Consider the following 24,443-nt stretch of genomic DNA (forward strand, 5'->3'; position numbering starts at 1 on the left):
TAATGGAGATTTGACCGCGTTGAGGCGAAATTTGACAAAACCTTTGGTTGAGACAAACCTCAGCTGATGCCACGCGCGAAACTTCGCTCTGTCGTTTTTCTTCATCATTGGTATGAAGGGTGGATCGTTTTAAGCGAGAGTGCATTGAATTTATTCAAACGACAAACAGAAAGATGAGAATAGGCAATGCTTTAATCAATCGTTTTTATCGTTTCGGATAGGGACGGTCGCTTCAAGCAGCTATTGTACTTGATTTTTCCGAATGTTTTCACCGTTGTTTACGACCTAACATGCGTCGTTTGGGCACATTGAAATGACGTTTTATTCCTGTATTTGCCTGTCTAGTTAAAAAAGGAGATATTAAAAAAAAAAAAGAGAAAGTGATGACCAGCAGAGTATTATTATTAAGTCGTTTTTTAAATGAGAATACTTTTCAAAGCTCTAAAAAAAAACCTCCCTTAATTAATGTAAATTAATTAGTTTTGAAAAGAAAAAAACTTTCATGTTACTCATCATTATCAAAATACTTCTATTTTTTAGTTTTTAGTAATGGACTCAGACACCGGTGATAAAAAAAATACTCCTATTTCTTTTTTGGTACGCTATAAATATTTTTTTTTTTCAAATTTAATTGTTAATTCTGTATTAACTTTATCCCAACAATATTTTATTAACAGTGGCATGTGAAATTAGTATCAATGAAGGTGTAATATTAAAAAAAAAAAAAAAAAAAAAAAGTGATTAAAATTGACTATCACTTATCTGTATTGATGAAGGGATATTTTAAAGCATCCATCTTTATTGATGATAACATAAGGATTACATCAGTAGTTCAGTACCATTTTATTTAAATATAACAAAGAATACTTTGCTCTGATGGAAGAAGCATATATATATATATATATATATATATATATATATATGTTCGTTGGCAAGAGACGCCATCTAGTTACTTTTGTTGTTCTTGTTGCAAGTTTGATAGCAAGAATCCACATAACCTTCTACTTTGTCATCATCTGTTGCAATAAAAAAGAAAAAAGAACAATCAGTAGACTATTTTTTAACAAAAGAACATAAATTAGTGTATGTATATAAGAAATTTAATAATTGTTGTACCAAGATTAGAATCAATGGCCAGTGAATTAGTGACCATGCTTGCAGAACAAGAATGAGTACAATCGTAGACAATATCAGAAGGAGAATGCCTGCACTGGACCATGCATAGGCTGAAGCAAAGCACAGCCAATGGTGGAATCATTGCATGATCAATGGGATTAAACATTAATGATAGAGCAAAAATTGTACCTTTATGAAATCTCATGGAAGGGATAGAAGCAGCTGATATTGACATTTCTATTAATGGAACTCGTGAAATCAGTTTTGGTTGCAATTGTCAATTATAGGCAAAATCAAAGGGATTTTCCATTATTTCCTTCATCAATGGCAGAAGTGTTCTTCAAATTCCAATCCCATGAAGAAGGGTCCTCAGTTTTTGGTAATTCTGAATCATAAACTATAGAATTCAGGAAAGACTAGTAAAACTTATGCTTTATATGTTAAAATACAATCTGTTTTCAGTTTTTTGAGCAGAATCATACAACCGGACCAGCGCGGACCAGTGTAGTGGTTCATGCCCACTCGAATACCACATGGGTTACCCAAAAAAAAAAAAAAAAAAGTCTTTTGAGTTTTGACCCCATTCACAAACCTTTGATTTGAAGTTTCGAACCAACAATTAGTAAAGCACTTATTAGGACAAATATTATAATCCAAAGCACGAGGAGGATAATTGGGTTTTTCTCTTGTAACTTTCCTTTGCGGGCTAATAGTGAAAATTTATTCTAAAAAGCCCAATTTATTTTTCTGAGGTCCATGAAGTTGTATGACCAAATTAATTAGTTGCCATATTATCATGATTATATAGAAAATAATTATCTTTTATCTGTATAACAGATAGTACAATTATTGTAACTGAATAAGTGGCCAACACTAAAGTCAAGTCTATACTTACCACTGTAGTCTCAATTTACCTAAACAAAAATTTTCTGTCCAACAGAGAGTATCATCAAGAAAAGCATGCTTTAATTTTCTATGATTGATGACGTAGATAATATATACTATAAATATCATCATTATCTTAAAAAATTATTACAAAAGTAGATTTCCAGATCCATCATTCGGTTGATGACGTAATGTTTTGGAGTATCATTTATTATAATCTTTTAGCCATCACGATTGATGCTAAATGTGGGGCTCACCTACTTAACAGCAATCACTACAAAATGCTAATAAGATTATTTTTGTTTTTCTTCTTTTAAATTATCGGTGTCAGATTTTATTATTAAAAACCGATTAAAATCAATTCGAAATTTAATTATAATTAAAATTATTCGCTCCTCTTTTTCTGTATGTATATTTAGTGGAGATCAAATCCGATAGCTTTTCTCACTTATCTAAACTGTAGGTGCTATTAACATTACTTTAATAATTAAGCTCCATGTGATGTTAGTGGAAAAATTTTAAGCACCTCTCTTGGATTGTTTTTTTATTTTTATTTTTTACCTGTTTATTTATTTATTTATTATAGAAAAAAAGTTAATTATGAAACTCAGAAACTGACCTTTTCTATTCCCACTTTTTCTTTCTCATATTTTTTCATTTGTTTTTATGAATGCATAATTTAGATAGTTTGATAGTCTATATAGTTTTCCCTCTTATAAATTTATAGTTTTTTTTAATAGATGTAGATTTCAAATTTTATATATGTTTTATTTGATTTTTTCATTTTTATAACAACGTGGAGCATAAAAAGTTTCAAATTGAAATTCAACTATAAAATTTAGTTACGTAGCCATGATGATATTTCAATTCATTTCATAGCTAAATATATATTTATGTATTGTCATGCTTTCATAACAATCAAAGCACAGGATTGAATTACTCTTGCATAATTATGGGTTTAGCAAAGACAAAGTCTTTATGGTATGAAGAAAACTTTGATTTTGAAGTAGGTTAATAATATGCTTACACCACGTTAGGGTCAATGTAGATGCTAATATTGTCAATACTCAATTAAATACTTGATCAATCACTTGTGGACCCAAATCCAATTTAAAAAAATGGTCACATTTTGCACATTTGTTAAGGGAAAAAAAAAAAAAAAAAAGGAGAAAACAACAGTCAAAATTTGGTAGCAATGCAATCCACTGCACTTGCCTTTTTGTTTTTTTTAAGGTAAGAAAGAAACAAAAAGAAGACAGCAAATCAATGTCTTGTCTTGTCTGTCTCTGTTCAAGTCACATATCTATATAATTGTGCTACCATATTTCAAATATTGATTTGCTTATACAAGTCTAATACGACAGATAATGGTTTGCATGCATTTGAGTGGATTCATTCATACATAGGAAGTAAATAAGTCTAATACGACAGATAATGGTTTGGTATGCATTTGAGTGGATTACATAAGATGTAAATAAGTCTAATACGACAGATAATGATTTGGTATGCATTTGAGTGGATTACATAAGATGTAAATAAGTCTAATACGACAAATAATGATTTGGTATGCATTTGAGTGAATTCATACATAGGATGTAAATAAGTCTAATACGATAAATAATAGTTTGGTATGCATTTGCGGTTGAGTCACTTCCGTCGCAACTTCATATAGAGCCTGCAAATCTTTGGACCATCATCCAACGGTGGAGATCATAACAACTATAAGGCCTTAAATTGGTAGATAGACATCCATTTATAGATTGGACGCTATTTAGTGAAGTGGGTCAAATCGTGTAGTGTACTAATTATGTCGCTAATCCATAGCTTTAACTTTGTTATCATTGCTCTTTATACTAATTAAATATTGTAAGTGGCAACTATTTTATTTATTTATCGAGAAATAATTATAAGTTCACGTTTTCATTTTATTGTCACGCATATCACACTAACATGGCATGTTTAATCTAAATCTAATCTACATTTATAATTTTTAAAAATAATATTCATACAAAAAAAATAAGTATATGTACCTTTTTTTTTTTTTAAGATCCTTAGATTAAATATATTTGCTGTAAGTAATCTTATCATAAACAAATTTCTTGAAGGAGAAAAAAAAACCAGAAAAGTACATTGACTGTGAATGATCCGTTCACATCAACAAAGGCATAACTGGTTATATCACTATTAAAATACTCCTACTAGATAAATTTCCGAATGAAAGAACCACCCTTCGCCTTCCGTCCTCACGACTAGCCACTTGAAAATTCTAAAGCCACATGCATTTCATAACTACTGCGCTGTCATAAACTCCAAAATTATTTTTCTATTCCCATCTGTCTCGTCGCAGAGTTGTGTTGTCTTGATTTTTATCGTCATAATTGTCGCCGGGAAAATTTCTCTGGAACGTAGCCGTCGACATGGCTGACGAGTTCGAGACCAGTGTGGAGTTCGGTTTGAAGCTTTCTAAGAGAATTTACTATGGGAAGGGATTGCCTCCGGCGCCGGTACTTGGAATGTCGAAGTCATCGGAGAGTTTCTTACCGACGGCGGTCATGGTGTATGCGGTGATTCCGGAGCCAGAGGTAGTAGACAATCCTGACGTGCAAAGTTACCAGCCACACGTGCACGGGCGGTGCGAACCGCCGGCGTTGATACCATTGCATATGTACGGAGTAGCTACGGAAGTTGAAAGTTGTTTGGATCATGCAAACGTTAGTTTTAGCGGGAACTGGCGCGTGCATTGCATTAAGGCGAGTAGCAAGTGTGACTGCCGCATCGCCATTCCTATGGGAGACCAGGTAGTCACAATTTTGTTTCTTCCTCTAATTTTGCTTCTACTACCACAGAAATTGCATTTGCAGAGCTGGAATTTTGCATGTCTTTCCGTTTATATTATTGCACAAAAGCAATTTACTTGCTTTTGCTAATATTGTTTGAAACAACTTCTTTGAAGTTCTCAAGAAAAGCATGATTTGGCTAACAGGGTTCAATTCTAGGTCTTGAGGTTGATATTACTGGAAGATCGTATCATAGTCAATTAATCACAGCAGAAGAAACGAAAGATAAGGAAAAAGGAAATAAAAGAGGAAATGGACGTTATTTGAAAGGCAGCATTTTTACGTTTACAATCCCACAGGTGATTTACTTCCTATATCTGATTCTTAATTGTGTTATTTGTTGCATAATACTGTCTTCAACATGTTTATGTGTTATTTACCTTTTAGGTTGGTGGAGGGACAATAATTTCAGTTAAAGCGAATTGGTCTCAAAAGCTTGAATATAATGAGGGTCAATTCTGCCTCAATGTACCATTTAATTTTCCAGAATTTGTCAATCCCATTGGCCAAAAAACTTCGAAGAGAGAAAAGATACTGTTAAGTGTGAACTCAGGTGTTGGCAAAGAAATTTTATGCAAGAGTACTAGCCATGCTCTAAAGGTTAGTTCTCATATCTTTTCAGTTATGTTTCCAATCAGCTCCTGAAATACAATGGAAATGACTCGAGTGTTATGGCCTCTCCTAGGAGTTAAGGCGTGAGGTTGGTAAAATGGGTTTCTTATATGAAGCAGAAGTACCAAAGTGGTCGACTACTGACTTAAGTTTTTCGTATGCTGTAAGTCTTTGAAGCATTGGCTGTTTTTCACTAAATAAACTTCCTTTGCAGCCTCTTAGGATGAATTGCAATGTGTGTGAGATGGTCCATTTAACATATATTCTGTTTGACTGTTGCATTTACAGGTCTCTTCAGAGGACTTATTTGGTGGTGTGCTCCTGCAGTCCCCACTTTTGCGAGATTTTGATGGACGACAGATGTTCTGCTTCTATCTTTTCCCTGGAAACAACGAGAATAGGAAGGTTTGTTGGGATTAATTTGCTTCCAAAATATTTTTCAGAAAAAAGGATTGTCATCATTATGGATGCATGCTTTTCTTCTCCATTTTTGCGTTTAATACTGCAAGCATCTGACTTCTCCATGGGAGTGCATTTTTGGAGCATGTTGCATTTTCATTTAATTTCATGGCTTTGAAAATGGATGATGAAAATAATATAGTTTCGTTTTGCTAGCATTGACTTCTTCCTTGTAATAGGAATTATCCGATTAGAGAAAAAGATAGTGTATAATGCAGTCTGAATTGAATTAATTCAATCAAGCCTGATGGAAAAGTTTTGGGGCACAAATAGAAACAGTAATTGGAATACTGGTTATGACAAAATAGACTTCTTCCAAAGATAAAAATTATTAACAATAGAAAATTTAGATTAGAAGAAAGTTTTTGAGATATATACTGTTATTTTCTTCGTAGAGGAACACTGGAAAATTCAAATTTTGGTTTCCAGTCAGTTTTCCCCGAAAGCTTGAGGTTCCAAACATCCATGCCTATTGAAAAAGGGTTATTCTTCTTTTTATTTTTATTTTTTCTATTTGGCTCATTAAAATCTTTTTTTTTTTTTTTTTTTTTGGCTTGAGCCTGTTAGGTTTGCAGGAAGGATGTGATCTTTATAATTGATATGAGTGGAAGCATGAAGGGGGATCCTCTTGAGAATGCAAAGGGTGCATTAGTATCATCACTTTCTAAACTCAATTCTGAAGATTCTTTCAACATTATTGCTTTCAACGAGAAGACCTACTTATTTTCACAATTAATGGCTCCTGCAACGCAGGGATCAATATCAAAAGCTACTCAGTGGCTTAGTGATAATTTAATTGCAGATGGCGGAACAAATATTTTGGATCCTCTTAAACAGGTGTGTATAAATTGCTAATGTCTCACTCGCATCTGCTACAACTGTTTTGAAGTTTTGTTTTTGGCTTATATTTTTAACTTTATTCTATGTACTGAATTCTCAACATTTTGCTATATGCTATTTTATTCTATATTCAGTACTTGTTCTCTACCATCTCTGCAAGAAACTGTATGTTCTGAGACAAGGAAACATACTACATACTGTCCTTCCAGGTTCCATTTTTGCTATACCATCTCTGCAAGAAACTGTATGTTCTTTAGTGGCCTACCTACATAATGCTGATTAACTCTGCGCGCCCCCCCCCCCCCCTCTTCTTTCTGTATTCTAGGAGTCTTGGATCCTGCATTTTTCACTTCTACATCTATAAATGAGATATTCTTTATGAAATATGTGCAGACTCTTTACATAGGAATGTGCTTTATTTTAGGCTATGAAGCTGTTGGCTGAAACTGCTGATTCAATGCCTCTTATTTTCCTCATCACTGATGGCGCAATTGAAGATGAAAGAGATATTTGCAATTTTGTAAACGGCTCTCTCACAGGTGCAGGACCAATTTCTCCTCGGATATGTACATTTGGCATTGGTAAGGTTTTGGCGTTCCAGTTCTTTCTTTAGTTGTTGGACTCCTGTTGTCTTGATCTCTTTTTTGACATTGCATGTGTGGAGCTGCATTTGAATATACAAATTGTTCCTGTGTAAGCAATTTATATATACACAAGCCCACGAAACTCTAATGCTTCAATCCTCATAATTTAATTCATAATTGACCTTGAGCTGTTTTGTTATTGAAATGAATATTCTGGACTTGCTGTCACTGAGCATGGTGAAGCTCGGCTTTTAGCACACTAGTTTCATGGCAATCAAGCTCAGAAAACAAGGCCAACCTTGTCAAATTTCTCTTTGTTGACACCCAGATATGAAAAAAAACCAGCCACTCCATGTAATTTAGCTTTATTTGACTATAACTCACTTGAAGAAATAACAAAAGTTCATGGCTCTCAGAATTGTTGAGATTACCTTGTACTTACTTGATTGACATTTTTCATCAAAAACATTGGTGTCAATGTCATTCGTCATGTATCGATGGGTGACAAATCTGTGCCCATAGCTCTTCATATGAGAAGCATACGAGAATGTTCGTTTATATATTCCTTATAGAATTTTAAGAAATTGTTAAAACCTTTTCAGGTACATATTGCAACCACTATTTCTTGCAAATGCTAGCACAAATTGGAAGTGGTTATTTTGATAGTGCATATGATGCAGGTTAGTTGTTTTCTTTTGGACAGGGAGAAGGTGCCTTTGTATAATTGCACTGTGAAGTAACAGCATTAAAAAGATTTGACACCATACATGTCTATATTCATTTTGTTTTCAGATTCGGTTGATTTTCAAATGCAGCGATTATTTGCGACTGCTTCATCAGTCATTCTAGCCAATATAACTGTGGATGCCTTGGAACATCTTGATTCACTTGAGGTAAACTTCATGATGGCCAATCTTCTGTACAGTCATTCTGGCACTCTGTCTCTTGCTAAACATGATAGCATAGTGGTCAGAGGCCTTCTTATTCTTCTGTCTCATTTGATCTCCAACTGTTCTGTTATGTTGTCCTTCTAAGTGTCAGTTGCTAGCATATGATAGTACAGTTGTTTAACTGGAGGCCTTTCTATTGATTTGTCTCATGTGATCTCCAACTGTTCTGACATTTTGTCTTCCTGAATCCCTTGCAGGTTCTTCCATTTAGAATTCCGGATCTCTCAAGTGGCATGCCATTGCTTGTATCAGGCAGATATAATGGAAAATTTCCAGAATCAATTAAAGTTAGTGGTATCTTGGCAGACATGAGCAATTTCACAATAGAATTGAAATCACAAAAGGCTAAGGATGTGCAACTTGATAGAGTAATTTCTTTTTTTTAGGCACACTGTAACTTACTTTACATTTGACATCACCAATTTTTCACAGAAATAGGTTGTCAAGCATGATGAACTCTGTCTGATACATAAGCTCTTCAAATTGTAGACACAAGTGAATTTGTTTCTGGTTTCTAGAATGAATTTTTTTTCATCATTCAGTAATTCATATTTGAACTCCACATTCTTCAATAGAGGATCATACTCATTCATTATATATTGCTGCAGTTGAAATTAGCTGTTCTCTAATTATTTCTTTTACTCTGCAATTTCCAGGTGCTTGCAAGGAGACAAATTGACATTCTCACAGCTAATGCATGGATGTCAGAAAGCCAGGACCTTGAGCAACAGGTTTGCTATTGAATTTGTATTGGAACTCTATCGTATAATTTATAATATCCAGTTTGAATAAAACACGAGCTATCTTAAAACTCTGAGAGAGAGAGAGAGAGAGAGAAAGGGAGCCAAGTTTGGCATGGCCTGTGCTAGTATATGTGCATGAAGATGGTCATTCTCTCTTTTACAAAAACATAATTTCCATAAGCTGTTCTATTGTAGATTGCAAAAATGAGCATTCAAACTGGGGTTCCATCTGAATACACCCATATGATTTTGCATCAGACTGATACTGGGGAGAAAGCAACAGAAAAAATTCTGATGCAGGAGGTACAATTTTTCATCTTTCTCCTTATTTATTTCAATTGCCACCCTAAATTTATATCATAACTGGTTTTTCTAGTTATTGACTGAAATATTAAATGGAAAATGAAGAAATATTTACATGTCATGTAGCTACTTTATATAGTTTACTAAATAATCTGTGAAACTAGGTATTCAACAAAATTAATTCACTTAGACAAGTGAACTCGGAAATCCAGAAGGTCATTTTCTTGGGGAACCTAGGTGTTGGCTTTGGAGACTTGGCTGCGACAGCATCAAACATTCCCCCAGGAACAGATGAAATAAAGTCACCTGAAGCTACAGAAGTGCTAGTTAATGCTGCCTCCAATTGCTGCAGCAAGCTGCTCGATCCATGCTGTTGCATGTGCTTAATTCAGACTTGCTCATGTATGAACAACGAATGTGCTATAGCTCTCTCACAACTTTGTGTAGCCCTAGTCTGCTTCGGATGCCTGTTGTTATGAGTTTTGCGAATGTGGATAAATTATGATGTAAAAATGGTTGTTGAACATGTAAATTAATGTGCAGAAACTGTAATGTGAACTACTGTTCTGTTGTAATGGAAGTTAGAAAATCTGATGATGTTGAGCATGTGAAGAATTATACAGACTCCTTTTTTTTTTTTTTTTTTTTTTTTTTATTGATCAAATAGGAAATATACAATGCGCATACACGAAAATAAATAAATATTTAAACCGGCTCTAATACATAAAAAGAAACACATTTGTCCAAAAAGATACTTTCGTTTTAATAAAAAAAATATTTTCCATCAAATTTATCTATAAATGGGCCTAATTGGGTCTGGACATGTAATCCCCTTGCCCAATTTTCCTCGTCAAAATCTTTTTCTGCGCCTAGTTTGCCCTTCTCTCCCTTTTCCCGCCTTTCTCCTCTCTGTTCGAGGTAAAATTTTATTTTTGTTTCGCAACAAAATCATCAAAATAACCCAACCAATTATAAAAGAAGAACCACACTCTATCTACAATTTACCACTAACAATGCCAATTATCCAAAACATTCGATTCCTGAAGGCCTTCATCTGTTATAGTATTTAATTTTCTGCCTTTGATGATAGAAATATAAATATCATATACTGATTCTGATTCTGTGTTTCTGCTCGCTGATTTTTTCGGTGTCCAGCCTCAAATGGTTATTCGCACTATCTTCTTCTTCTTCTTCCTTCTGGTCTCCATGCCTTTCCCTGTCAGGTAAACATATGTAGCTTCCGGTTCAATGTATAATACAAAAGAGCAGCTGCACCGGCTGCAGTAGCCATAGTTGCAGTGGCCATGAGTTTATACCTGATTTTAAAAGCAAACAATAGAAAGAAAAAGAAAATCAAGTTCGCTATATAAAGTTTTTTTAATGTTTCACCATCACATCAAAAATCTTTAAAGCATAGCAGCAAAAGATTATAACTTTTTCTCTCAAATAAAACACTGCTCAACAATTCCTAGCTCAAATCTACACAGTAATGTATAGACAAATTGATTACGTTAATTCAGGAACAAATTCAAAATTTTGATCTCTATTAATTTACAACTAAATCACTGTAAGAATACAAGAAAAAGCAGCAAACTTTTGAATCCAAATCAAACCAACCAACTTTTCCCCTTCACATAAAAGAGCCTATAATTCTCTCTCTCCATTATTCCTTGTTTCCCAGCAACCAAGCAATGATCCAGTTATTAATGAACCAGAAAATTACTGATTTTTAGACGCAGGATTGTAAAAAGAGAAATTGAGACCAAAAAGGGCAAAACAAACCTTAACATCACTCAAAAACTGGAAACCGAAACAAGAAAACCAATGCACAAACCTGAAAAGCTCGATTTAGCTGGTTTTGATTATACCTTCGTTTCTAAGGAATCAAAGAATAATATACCATAGAATCCGTCAGTCCAAACGATCTCTCTTTCTTCTTCTTCTTTCTTTTTTTTTTTTTTAATTTTTTTTTCCAGGTCAGATGAACCTAACTGGAAGTATCTCTCGTCTTACACATTTTTCTGTTGTATTGGGATATGGCTAATGGAGATTTGACCGCGTTGAGGCGAAATTTGACAAAACCTTTGGTTGAGACCGACCTCAGCTGATGCCACGCGCGAAACTTCGCTCTGTCGTTTTTCTTCATCATTGGTATGAAGGGTGGATCGTTTTAAGCGAGAGTGCATTGAATTTATTCAAACGACAAACAGAAAGCTGAGAATAGGCAATGCTTTACTCAATCGTTTTTATCGTTTCGGATAGGGACGGTCGCTTCAAGCAGCTATTTTACTTGATTTTTCCGAATGTTTTCACCGTTATTTACGAACTAACATGCGTCGTTTGGGCACATTGAAATGACGTTTTATTCCTGTATTTGCCTGTCTAGTTAACTCCGGGAGGCCTTTTTATTACTCGATCCGTCTTATATCTATTTTGTATATTAAATAAGGATATATTAAAAAAAAATACTAAATTTTCGACAAAGCAAAAGGAGAAAGTGATGACCAGCAGAGTATTATTATTAAGTCGTTTTTTAGATGAAAATACTTTTCAAAGCTCTCTAAAAAAAAAAAAAATCTCCCTTAGTTAATGTAAATTAATTAGTTTTGAAAAGAAAAAGAAAAAACATTCGTGTTACTCACCATTATCAAAATACTTCTATTTACTAGTAGTGGCTCCCGATACCAATGATAAAAAAAAAAAAAAAGCTACTATTTCCTTTTTCGTCTGTTATAAACAATTCTTTTTTCAAATTTAATTATTAATTCTCTATTAACTTTATCCCAACAATATTTTATTAACAGTGGCATGTGAAATTAGTATCAATGAAGGGGTAATATTAAAAAAAAAAAAAAAAAAAAGTGATTAAAATTGACTATCACTTATCTGTATTGATGAAGGGATATTTTAAAGCATCCATCTTTACTGATGATAACATAAGGATTACATCAGTAGTTCAGTACCATTTTATTTACATATAACAAACAATACTTTGCTCAGACGGAAGAAGCATATATATATATGTGTGTGTGTGTGTGTGTTCGTTGGCAAGAGACACCATCTAGTTATTTTTGTTGTTCTTGTTGCAAGTTTGATAGCAAGAATCCACATAAACTTCTACTTTGTCATCATCTGTTGCAATAAAAAAGAAAAAAGAACAATCAGTAGACTATTTTTTAACAAAAGAACATAAATTAGTGTATGTATGTAAGAAATTTAATAATTGTTGTACCAAGATTAGAATCAATGGCCAGTGAATTAGTGACCATGCTTGTAGAACAAGAATGAGTACAATTGTAGACAATATCAGAAGGAGAACGCCTGCACTGGACCATGCATAGGCTAAAGCAAAGCACCGCCAATGGTGGAATCATTGCAGATAACAAGCACTTTGATCCACATTTCGCTGCGCATTTAAGAAGGGAAAGACGTTCTTGTTCTTGGGCCTGAACTGCGCCTGACACAAGCATAAGTAGCATTGCTACTGCTAACTCCTTCCTCTCCATCTCTCTCTTTTGCTTATTTTTTAGTTCCTTCGCTCACTCGAAAGTACTGTGTTTGTGCGATGAACTTAACCATTGGAAGCCACAAATTTATAGGCATTTGATCAAGAATCAAGAATGGAAGCCACTTGTATTATGGAAATTAATCTTACTTGTTCCCTTGATCATTTCCACTCATTTGGGTTCAAAAGAGATGTGCTAATTCCATTATTGGAAATTTTGTGTATTGATCCTCCGATTAGGACTTGATTATGGCAGCATAACTAATTGATATATAACTCCCTGATCAAAGGGATTAAACATTTAAATTGAACTCGAGCAGTAGAACAAGTTTCAGCAAGAACACTAAAACACATTAGAGATGATCATTACCGCCTGTTAAACTTGTTACTATTTTAACTACTAACCAAATCAAACTGTATCAAATCATCCCTTGTATGCCCTTTATTTTCAAAATAGTTTAGTTCAGTTTATATTCAATCAAATTGTTTAAAATCAGACTAAACCATGTTTAATAAAATGAGACATTTTCTCCTAATTCATCACAATTTGTAATTATAAATTTATTAATCGATGCATAATTATTTTTTTAATGCACTAAATCATAAATCAAGCCCTACTAAATCACTTTGATTTGCAATTCATTGGTTTAATTTTATATGAAAAAATTTTCAAATCATAATTTCTAATTTGGTTTTGAAGCTTTTCCAAACCATATCAAACCAAACCGTGATGGAAGGCCAAAGTCTCTGGTGTGTATCAAAACGACCTCGTTGGCTATGGAAAAAGCTGGCCACGAAGCATTCTTCTATGGAACTGGAAAAACGATATCGTGGTATGTTGGTTAATTTCATACGTTTTCTTTTGGCCAGAAGAACGAGTGTGTCTCAAACAAAACAAAAATTTTCTGCCTCAAATGGATACTCTTCCCTTAGAGGTAAAGTTTTCCGTCCAACAGCGAAAACTTTTCCGCCAGTTCTGTAAATAATTTACGAAAAAATAATTTTCACAATTTTCCGTTGTTTAGAGTCATTCAGTAAAATAAATCAATGGAAAATATTTTCCTAATTAAAGGAAAATTAAATCATTTTTTTAAAGAAAACAACTTTTCATTTTTGAGAGTAAAACATTTTCCGAACATTAGTAAACCTTATAAATTCATATTTTTTAATTTATTAATCATCATAGTCACTGCCACCAGTCACCAGTCACCAGTCACCATTTACCACCGACCACTACCATCGGCTACCAACACCGACCACCACCACCAGCCTTAGTGATTTTACGGAAACAACGGAGCCTTAGTTACTCTTAGAAAAATTATAGATAAATTAGGTTTTGTTTCAGTTACTGTGTAAAAGGAGAACATTGACTGATAAAATGGAATACATGATTAAAGCATCCATCTTTATTAGTAATAATATGTAGAAAGATTACATCTATACCATCTTATTTAAATATAACAAAGATACTTTTCTTAGATACTAGATATTGTTGCTATCCTTGTTGCACATTTGATAGCAAGAATCCACATAACCTTCTACTTTGTCATCACCTGATGTATTAAAAAAGAAAAGAACAATCAGTATACTATTTCATAAAAGAACATAATGAAACATTAAGATATATATGAAAATTTTAATTATTGGCGTACCAAGATTAGAATCAATGGTCAATGAGTTAGTGACCATGCTTCTAGCGCAAGAGTGAGTACAATTGTAGACAATATCAGACGGAGAATGCCTGCATTGGAGCATGCACAGGCTAAAGCACAGCACCATCAAAGGTGGAAATCTTGCTTTATAGCAAATTCCTCCACATTTTGCTGCACATTTAAGAAGGGAAGGACGTTCTTGTTCTTGGGCTTCAACTGTGCCTAACGCAAGCATAACTAGCACAGCTACTGCTAAAACCTTCCTCTCCATCTCACTCACTCTCTCTCTCTCTCTCTCTCTCTCTCTTTGTTTTTCTATTAGTTCTTTCACTCACTGAAAAGTAATATACTTCTGTGATTGAAGTTAACCATTGAAAGCCACAATTTATAGGAATTTGATCAAGAACCAAGAATGGCAGCCACTTACATTATGGAAATTCATCACTAGTTCCCTTAATCATTTCCCTTAATGTTTGTTCTCCAACTCCATGATCAATGGGATTACACATTAATTATAGAGCAAAAATTGTACCTTTATGAAATCTCATGGGAGGGATTGAAGCAGCTGATATTGACATTTCTATTAATGGAACTAGTGAAATCAGTTTTGGTTGCAATTGTCAATTATAGGCAAAATCAAAGGGATTTTTCATTATTTCCTTCATCAATGGTAGAAGTGTTCTTCAAATTCCAATCCCACGAAGAAGGGTCCTCAGTTTTTGGTAATTCTGAATCATAAACTATAGCATTCAGAAAGACTAGTAAAACTTACGCTTTATATGTTAAAATACAATCTGTTTTCAGTTTTTTGGGCAGAATCATACAACCGGACCAGCGCGGACCAGTGCAGTGGTTCATGCCCACTCGAATACCACATGGGTTACCCAAAAAAAAAAAAAAAAGTCTTTTGAGCTTTGACCCCATTCACAAACCTTTGATTTGAAGTTTCCAACCAACAATTAGTAAAGCACTCATCACTCATGAGGACAAATTCAGTAATCCAAAGCAAGAGGAGGATAATTGGGTTTTTCTCTTGTAACTTTCCTTTGCGGGCTGATAGTGAAAATTTATTCTAAAAAGCCCAATTTATTTTTCTGAGGTCCATGAAGTTGTATGAACAAATTAATTAGTTGCGATGATAATGTTTTATTATCATGATTATATAGAAAAGAATTATCTTTTATTTGTATAATAGATAGTACAATTATTGTAACTTAATAAGTGTCACTTTCGTGGCATATGAGTGGCCAGCACTAAAGTCAAGTCTATACTTACTACTATAGCCTCAATTTACCTAAACAAAATTTTCTGTCCAACAGAGAGTATCATCAACAAAAGCATGCTTTAATTTTCTATGATTGATGACTTAGATAATATATACTATCAATATCATCATTTTCTTCAAAAATTAATATAAAAGTAGATTTCTAGATCTATCATTCGGTTGATGACATAACGTTTTATCACGATTGATGCTAAATGTGGGGCTCACCTACTTAACAGCAATCACTACAAAATGCTATTAAGATTACTTTTGTTTTTTTTTTTTTTAAATTATAGTGTCAGACTTTATTGTTACGAATCAATTAAAATGGATTTGAAATTTAATTACTGCTTCTCTCTATGTATATATTTAGTGAAAATCAAATTCGATAGCTTTTTTCGTTACTTTAATAATTAAGCTTCATGTGATGTTAGTGGAAAAATTTTAAGCACATCTCTTGGATTGTTTTTTTATTTTTATTTTTTACCTGTTTATTTATTTATTTATTTTTAAAAAAAAAGTTAATTATGAAACTCAGAAACTGACTTTTTATATTCTCATTTTTTCTTTCCCGTATTTTTCATTTGTTTTTATGAATGCATCTTTTAGATAGTTTGATCGTCTATATAGTTTTCCCTCTTATAAATTTATAGTTTCTTTTTTTAATAGATGGAGATTTCAAATTTTATATATAATTTAATTTATTTTTTCATTCTTATAACAACGTGGAGCATAAAAAAGTTTCAAATTGAAATTCAACTATAAAATTTATTTACGTAGCCATGATAATATTTCAATTCATTTCATAGCTAAATATATATTTATTTATTTCATGCTTTCATAAGAATCAAAGCAAGGGATTGAATTACTCTTTTCCTAATTATGGGTTTAACAAAGACAAAGTCCTTATGGCATCAAGAAAACTTTGGTTTTGAAGTAGGTTAATAATATGCTTAGACCACATTAGGGTCAATGTAGATGCTAATATTGTCAATGCTCAATTAAATACTTGATCAATCACTTGTGGACCCAAACCCAATTTAAAAAAATGGTCACATTTTGCACATTTGTTAAGGGGGGAAAAAAAAAAAAAAAAGAAAAAGAAAACAATAGTCAAAATTTGGTACCAATGCAATCCACTGCACTTGCCTTTTTTTTTTTGTAAGGTAAGAAAAAAACAAAAAGATGACAGCAAATCAAAGTCTGTCTTGTCTGTCTCTGTCCAAGTCACATATCTATATAATTGTGCTACCATATTTCAAAGATCGATTTGATTAGATTTGATTTATGAATTTAATCAAATCAATTAGAACAAATTTTATTAATATAAATATATTTTAAACTGTTCATTTTAAAAAATAAAAGGATAAAATGATTTTAATTTTTTTGAAAATATCTTTTTGACCTAATATATAAATTTAATTTTAAATTTTAATCAATTTTTCTTGTGGCTTTGATTTTTTTTTTTTTTTTTTTTTTTGGATTCAAGCATTGTTTTATACTTTTATGTTTCTAGCAGAAATGAAAATTGAAATGTGAAAGTGTAAAATTAAGGTGAAGTTTGAGGAGTTTCAGTATAATCATTAAAGATGCATAGTCAAATCTATGTATTATAATTTTTTTTTTATTGGGCTGATTTGAGTGGATTCATGAACAGGATGTAAACAAGTCTAGTACGACCGAATAATAGTTTGGTATGCGTTTGCCGTTGAGTCACTTCCGTCGTAACTTCATACAGAGCCTGCAAATCTTTTGGGACCATCATCCAACGGTGGAGATCATAACAAGTATAAGGCCTTAAATTGGTAGATAGACACTGGACTGGACCATCCATTCATAGATTGGACGCTAGTTAGTGAAGTGGGTCGAGTGGCAGACATCCAATTAAATCATTGGGGAGTGACTCTGCTTATAGTCACTTGGACGTGAGAGTCCGCCCTTTATAAGTGCCCTTATGAATATGGAAGGTGACATTGGTTGCCTCATTGTAATTATTGTGTCTCGATGTACTATTTGATATATAAATGAGAATTATTATTTTGCCCCTATATGTGATGTTGTGCTGTGTGTTCCTATGCTTAAATTGCTTTTATATCCGAACCCATATAATTATATATTGGAATTATATTGTTCTAACGACCATTATTGACTTATAAATAACTAATTAATCCCTTTAACTGACTTATTTGAGGGTGTACTAAATAAGCGCCGCACCGTCCGATCTTGGTGCGTGGTTTAGGACAGTGACATTTGGTATCATGTAGTGTACTAATTATGTCTGGCGCTTCATTTACTTTAATCCATAGCTTTAACTTTGTTATCATTGCTCTTTATACTAATTAAAATATTGTAAGTGGCAACTATTTTATTTATTTATCGAGAAATAATTATAAGTTCACGTTTTCATTTTATTGTCACGCATATCACGCTAACATGGCATGTTTAATCTAAATCTAATCTACATTTATAATTTTTAAAAATAATATTCATACAAAAAAAATAAGTATATGTACCTTTTTTTCTCAGATCTTAGATTAAATATATTTGCTGTAATTAATCTTATCATAAACAAATTTCTTGAAGGAGAAAAAAACCAGAAAAGTACATTGACTGAATGATCCGTTCATATCAACAAAAGCATACGAAGATTGGGGGGAAGTATTTTACACGTGTCATTTCATAACTGGTTGTATCACTATTAAAATACTCCTACTAGATTAATTTCCAAAAGAAAGAACCAACCTTCGCCTTCCGTCCTCACGACTAGCCACTTGAAAATTCTAAAGCCACATCAACATGCATTTCATAACTACTGCGCTGTCATAAACTCCAAAATTATTTTTCTATTCCCATCTGTCTTGTCGCAGAGTTGTGTTGTCTGGATTTTTATCGTCATAATTGTCGCCGGGAAAATTTCTCTGGAACGTAGCCGTCGACATGGCTGACGAGTTCGAGACCAGTGTGGACTTCGGTTTGAAGCTTTCTAAGAGAATTTACTATGGGAAGGGATTGCCTCCGGCGCCGGTACTTGGAATGTCGAAGTCATCGGAGAGTTTCTTACCGACGGCGCTCATGGTTTATGCGGTGATTCCAGAGCCAGAGGTAGTAGACAATCCTGACGTGCCAAGTTACCAGCCTTACGTGCACGGGCGGTGCGAACCGCCGGCGTTGATACCATTGCATATGTACGGAGTAGCTATGGAAGTTGAAAGTTGTTTGGATCATGCAAACGTTAGTTTTAGCGGGAACTGGCGCGTGCATTGCATTAAGGCGAGTAGCAAGTGTGATTGCCGCATCGCCATTCCTATGGGAGACCAGGTAGTCACAATTTTGTTTCTTCCTCTAATTTTGCTTCTACTACCACAGAAATTGCATTTGCAGGGCTGGAATTTTGCATGTCTTTCCGTTTATATTATTATTGCACAAATGCAATTTACTTGCTTTTGCTAATATTGTTTGAAGCAACTTCTTTGAAGTTCTCAAGAAAAGCATGATTTGGCTAACAGGGTTCAATTCTAGGTCTTGAGGTTGATATTACTGGAAGATCGTATCATAGTCAATTAATCACAGCAGAAGAAACGAAAGATAAGGAAAAAGGAAATAAAAGAGGAAATGGACGTTATTTGAAAGGCAGCATTTTTACGTTTACAATCCCACAGGTGATTTACTTCCTATATCTGATTCTTAATTGTGTTATTTGTTGCATAATACTGTCTTCAACATGTTTATGTGTTATTTACCTTTTAGGTTGGTGGAGGGACAATAATTTCAGTTAAAGCGAATTGGTCTCAAAAGCTTGAATATAATGAGGGTCAATTCTGCCTCAATGTACCATTTAATTTTCCAGAATTTGTCAATCCCATTGGCCAAAAAACTTCGAAGAGAGAAAAGATACTGTTAAGTGTGAACTCAGGTGTTGGCAAAGAAATTTTATGCAAGAGTACTAGCCATGCTCTAAAGGTTTGTTCTCATATCTTTTGAGTTATGTTTCCAATCAGCTCCTGAAATACAATGGAAATGACTTGAACGTTATGGCCTCTCCTAGGAGTTAAGGCGTGAGGTTGGTAAAATGGGTTTCTTATATGAAGCAGAAGTACCAAAGTGGTCGACTACTGACTTAAGTTTTTCGTATGCTGTAAGTCTTTGAAGCATTGGCTGTTTTTTCACTAAATAAACTTCCTTTGTAGCCTCTTAGGATGAATTGCAATGTGTGTGAGATGGGCCATTTAATATATATTCTGGTTGACTGTTGCATTTACAGGTCTCTTCAGAGGACTTATTTGGTGGTGTGCTCCTGCAGTCCCCACTTTTGCGAGATTTTGATGGACGACAGATGTTCTGCTTCTATCTTTTCCCTGGAAACAACGAGAATAGGAAGGTTTGTTGGGATTAATTTGCTTCCAAAATATTTTTCAGAAAAAAGGATTGTCATCATTATGGATGCATGCTTTTCTTCTCCATTTTTGCGTTTAATACTGCAAGCATCTGACTTCTCCATGGGAGTGCATTTTTGGAGCATGTTGTATTTTCATTTAATTTCATGGCTTTGAAAATGGATGATGAAGATAATACAGTTTCGTTTTGCTAGCATTGACTTCTTCCTTGTAATAGGAATTATCAGATTAGAGAAAAAGATAGTCTATAATCCAGTCTGAATTGAATTAATTCAATCAAGCCAGATGGAAAAGTTTTGGGGCACAAATAGAAACAGTAATTGGAATACTGGTTATGACAAAATAGACATCTTCCAAATATAAAAATTGTTAACAATAGAAAATTTAGATTAGAAGAAAGTTTTTGAGATATATGGGTATTGTTATTTTCTTGGTAGAGGAACAGTGGAAAATTCAAATTTTGGTTTCCAGTCAGCTTTCCCCGAAAGCTTGAAGTACCAAACATCCATGCCTATTGAAAAAGGGTTATTCTTCTTTTTATTTTTTTTTTCTATTTGGCTCATTAAAATCTGTTTTTTTTTTTTTTTTGCTTGAGCCTGTTAGGCTCGCAGGAAGGATGTGATCTTTATAATTGATATGAGTGGAAGCATGAAGGGGGATCCTCTTGAGAATGCAAAGGGTGCATTAGTATCATCACTTTCTAAACTCAATTCTGGAGATTCTTTCAACATTATTGCTTTCAACGAGAAGACCTACTTATTTTCACAATTAATGGCTCCTGCAACGCAGGGATCAATATCAAAAGCTACTCAGTGGCTTAGTGATAATTTAATTGCAGATGGCGGAACAAATATTTTGGATCCTCTTAAACAGGTGTGTATAAATTGCTAATGTCTCACTCGCATCTGCTACAACTGTCTTGAAGTTTTGTTTTTGGCTTATATTTTTAACTTTATTCTATGTACTGAATTCTCAACATTTTGCTATATGCTATTTTATTCTATATTCAGTACTTGTTCTCAACCATCTCTGCAAGAAACTGTATGTTCTGAGACAAGGAAACATACTACATACTGTCCTTCCAGGTTCCGTTTTTGCTATTCCATTCCATCTCTCTTCCTCAATCCTGTTCTCTGTCCTTGTGAGAGTTCTTTAGTGGCCTACACTACATATAATGCTGATTAACTCCGCGCCCCCCCCCCCCCCTTTTTCTGTATTCCAGGAGTCTTGGATCCAGCATTTTTCACTTCTACATCTATAAATGAGATATTCTTTATGAAATATGTGCAGACTCTTTACATAGGAATGTGCTTTATTTTAGGCTATGAAGCTGTTGGCTGAAACTACTGATTCAATGCCTCTTATTTTCCTCATCACTGATGGCGCAGTTGAAGATGAAAGAGATATTTGCAATTTTGTAAAAGGCTCTCTCACAGGTGCAGGACCAATTTCTCCTCGGATATGTACATTTGGCATTGGTAAGGTTTGACGTTCCAGTTATATCTTTAGTTGTTGGACTCCTGTTGTCTTGATATCTTTTTTGACATTGCACGTGTGGAGCTGCATTTGAATATACAAATTGTTCCTGTGTAAGCAATTAACATATACACAAGCCCACGAAACTCTAATGCTTCAATCCTCATAATTTAATTCATAATTGACCTTGAGCTGTTTTGTTATTGAAATGAATATTCTGGACTTACTGTCACTGAGCATGGTGAAGCTCAGCTTTTAGCATACTAGTTTCATGGCAATCACGCGCAGAAAACAAGGCCAACCTTGTCAAATTTCTCTTTGTTGACACCCAGATATGAAAAAAAACCAGCCACTTCATGTAATTTGGCGTTATTTGACTGTAACTCGCTTGAAGAAATAACAAAAGTTCCTGTTTTCTAACAGTTGTTATGATGAATCTGGTGCTCTCATGGTTCACTAATATTTAATTCAAATGATAGTTTTCTTCCCACAAAATTTTTAGTAGGTCATGGCTCTCAGAATTGTTCAGATTACCTTGTACTTACTTGATTGACATTTTTCATCAAAAACATTGGTGTCAATGTCATTTGTCATGTAACGATGGGTGACAAAGCTGTGCCCATAGCTCTTCATATGAGAAGCATACGAGAATGTTCGTTTATATATTCCTTATAGAATTTTAATAAATTGTTAAAACCTTTTCAGGTACATATTGCAACCACTATTTCTTGCAAATGCTAGCACAAATTGGAAGTGGTTATTTTGATAGTGCATATGATGCAGGTTAGTTGTTTTCTTTTGGACAGGGAGAAGGTGCCTTCGTATAATTACACTGTGAAGTAACAGCATTAAAAAGATTTGACACCATACATGTCTATATTGATTTTGTTTTCAGATTCGGTTGATTTTCGAATGCAGCGATTATTTGCAACTGCTTCATCAGTCATTCTAGCCAATATAACTGTGGATGCCTTGGAACATCTTGATTCACTTGAGGTAAACTTCATGATGGCCAATCTTCTGTACAGTCATTCTGGCACTCTGTCTCTTGCTAATATGATAGCATAGTGGTCAGAGGCCTTCTTATTCTTCTGTCTCATTTGATATCCAACTGTTCTGTTCTGTTGTCCTTCTAAGTGTCAGTTGCTAGTATATGATTGTACAGTTGTTTAACTGGAGGCCTTTCTATTCATTTGTCTCATGTGATCTCCAACTGTTCTGACATTTTGTCTTCTTGAACCTCTTGCAGGTTCTTCCATTTAGAATTCCGGATCTCTCAAGTGGCATGCCATTGCTTGTATCAGGCAGATATAATGGAAACTTTCCAGAATCAATTAAAGTTAGTGGTATCTTGGCAGACATGAGCAATTTCACAATAGAATTGAAATCACAAAAGGCTAAGGATGTGCAACTTGATAGAGTAATTTCTTTTTCTTTAGGCACACTGTAACTTGCTTTACATTTGACATCACCAATTTTTCACAGAAATAGGTTGTCAAGCATGATGAACTCTGTCTGATACATAAGCTCTTCAAATTGTAGACACAAGTGAATTTGTTTCTGGTTTCAAGAATGAATTTTTTTCATCATTCAGTAATTCATATTTGAACTCCGCGTTCTTCAATGGAGGATCATACTCATTCATTATATATTGCTGCGGTTGAAATTAGCTGTTCTCTAATTATTTCTTTTACTCTGCAATTTCCAGGTGCTTGCAAGGAGACAAATTGACATTCTCACAGCTAATGCATGGATGTCAGAAAGCCAGGACCTTGAGCAACAGGTTTGCTATTGAATTTGTATTGGAACTCTATTGTGTAATTTATAATATTCAGTTTGAATAAACCACAAGCTATCTTAAACTCTGAGAGAGAGAGAGAGAGAGAAAGGGAGAAGTTCAGTGCCAAGTTTGGCTTGGCCTGTGCTAGCATATGTGCATGAAGATGGTCATTCTCTCTTTTACAAAAACTTAATTTCCATAAGCTGTTCTATTGTAGATTGCGAAAATGAGCATTCAAACTGGGGTTCCATCTGAATACACCCATATGATTTTGCATCAGACTGATACTGGGGAGAAAGCAACAGAAAAAATTCTGATGCAGGAGGTGCAATTTTTCATCTTTCTCCTTATTTATTTCAATTGCCACCCTAAATTTATATCATAACTGGTTTTTCTAGTTATTGACTGAAATATTAAATGGCAAATGAAGAAATATTTACATGTCATGTAGCTACTTTATATAGTTTACTAAATAATCTGTGAAACTAGGTATTCAACAAAATTAATTCACTTAGACAAGTGAACTCGGAAATCCAGAAGGTCATTTTCTTGGGGAACCTCGGTGTTGGCTTTGGAGACTTGGCTGCGACAGCATCAAACATTCCTCCAGGAACAGATGAAATAAAGTCACCTGAAGCTACAGAAGTGCTAGTTAATGCTGCCTCCAATTGCTGCAGCAAGCTGCTCGATCGATTCTGTTGCATGTGCTTCATTCAGACTTGCTCACGTATGAACAACCAATGTTCTATAGCTCTCTCACAACTTTGTGTAGCCCTAGCCTGCTTCGAATGCCTGAACTGTTGTTATGAGCTTTGCGAATGTGGATAAATTATGATGTAAAAATGGTTGTTTAACATGTAAATTAAGGTGCAGAAACTGTAATGTGAACTACTGTTCTGTTGTAATGGAAGTTAGAAAATCTGATGATGTTGAGCATGTGAAGAATTATACAGACTCCATTTTTTTTTTTTTTATTGATCAAATAGGAAATATACATTGCGCATACACGAAAATAAATAAATATTTAAACCGGCTTTAATACA

At 34.0% G+C, this 24,443-nt stretch overlaps 1 long non-coding RNA gene, 1 other non-coding gene and 1 pseudogene across 3 annotated transcripts; 2 read left to right on the top strand and 1 right to left on the bottom strand.

The window, feature by feature from the left end:
* Window positions 1-4,162: 4,162 nt before the first annotated feature.
* On the top strand, window positions 4,163-9,944 carry LOC105631375 (uncharacterized; annotated as a pseudogene). The gene is made up of 13 exons (XR_016322549.1): window positions 4,163-4,799; window positions 4,985-5,137; window positions 5,226-5,438; window positions 5,524-5,613; window positions 5,739-5,855; window positions 6,477-6,746; window positions 7,174-7,330; window positions 7,936-8,013; window positions 8,126-8,226; window positions 8,481-8,651; window positions 8,940-9,014; window positions 9,222-9,329; window positions 9,494-9,944. The product of XR_016322549.1 is annotated as an uncharacterized LOC105631375 (transcript).
* A 4,264-nt stretch (window positions 9,945-14,208) lies between these two features.
* On the bottom strand, window positions 14,209-15,102 carry LOC110009228 (uncharacterized). Its single transcript, XR_016318470.1, has 2 exons — window positions 14,487-15,102; window positions 14,209-14,387 (listed from the first exon to the last, which is right to left on the bottom strand). It is a non-coding gene; the product is annotated as an uncharacterized LOC110009228 (long non-coding RNA).
* Window positions 15,103-18,473: 3,371 nt separating this feature from the next.
* LOC105631373 (uncharacterized) lies at window positions 18,474-24,345 on the top strand. Its single transcript, XR_016322551.1, has 13 exons — window positions 18,474-19,068; window positions 19,257-19,409; window positions 19,498-19,710; window positions 19,796-19,885; window positions 20,012-20,128; window positions 20,748-21,017; window positions 21,466-21,622; window positions 22,326-22,403; window positions 22,516-22,616; window positions 22,870-23,040; window positions 23,329-23,403; window positions 23,618-23,725; window positions 23,890-24,345. It is a non-coding gene; the product is annotated as an uncharacterized LOC105631373 (transcript).
* The last annotated feature ends 98 nt before the right edge of the window (window positions 24,346-24,443 follow it).

The sequence above is a fragment of the Jatropha curcas genome, chromosome 1 (genome assembly GCF_041381405.1).
Source record: "Jatropha curcas cultivar XTBG-Jc1 chromosome 1, XTBG_Jcur_1.0, whole genome shotgun sequence".
NCBI lineage: Eukaryota > Viridiplantae > Streptophyta > Magnoliopsida > Malpighiales > Euphorbiaceae > Jatropha > Jatropha curcas.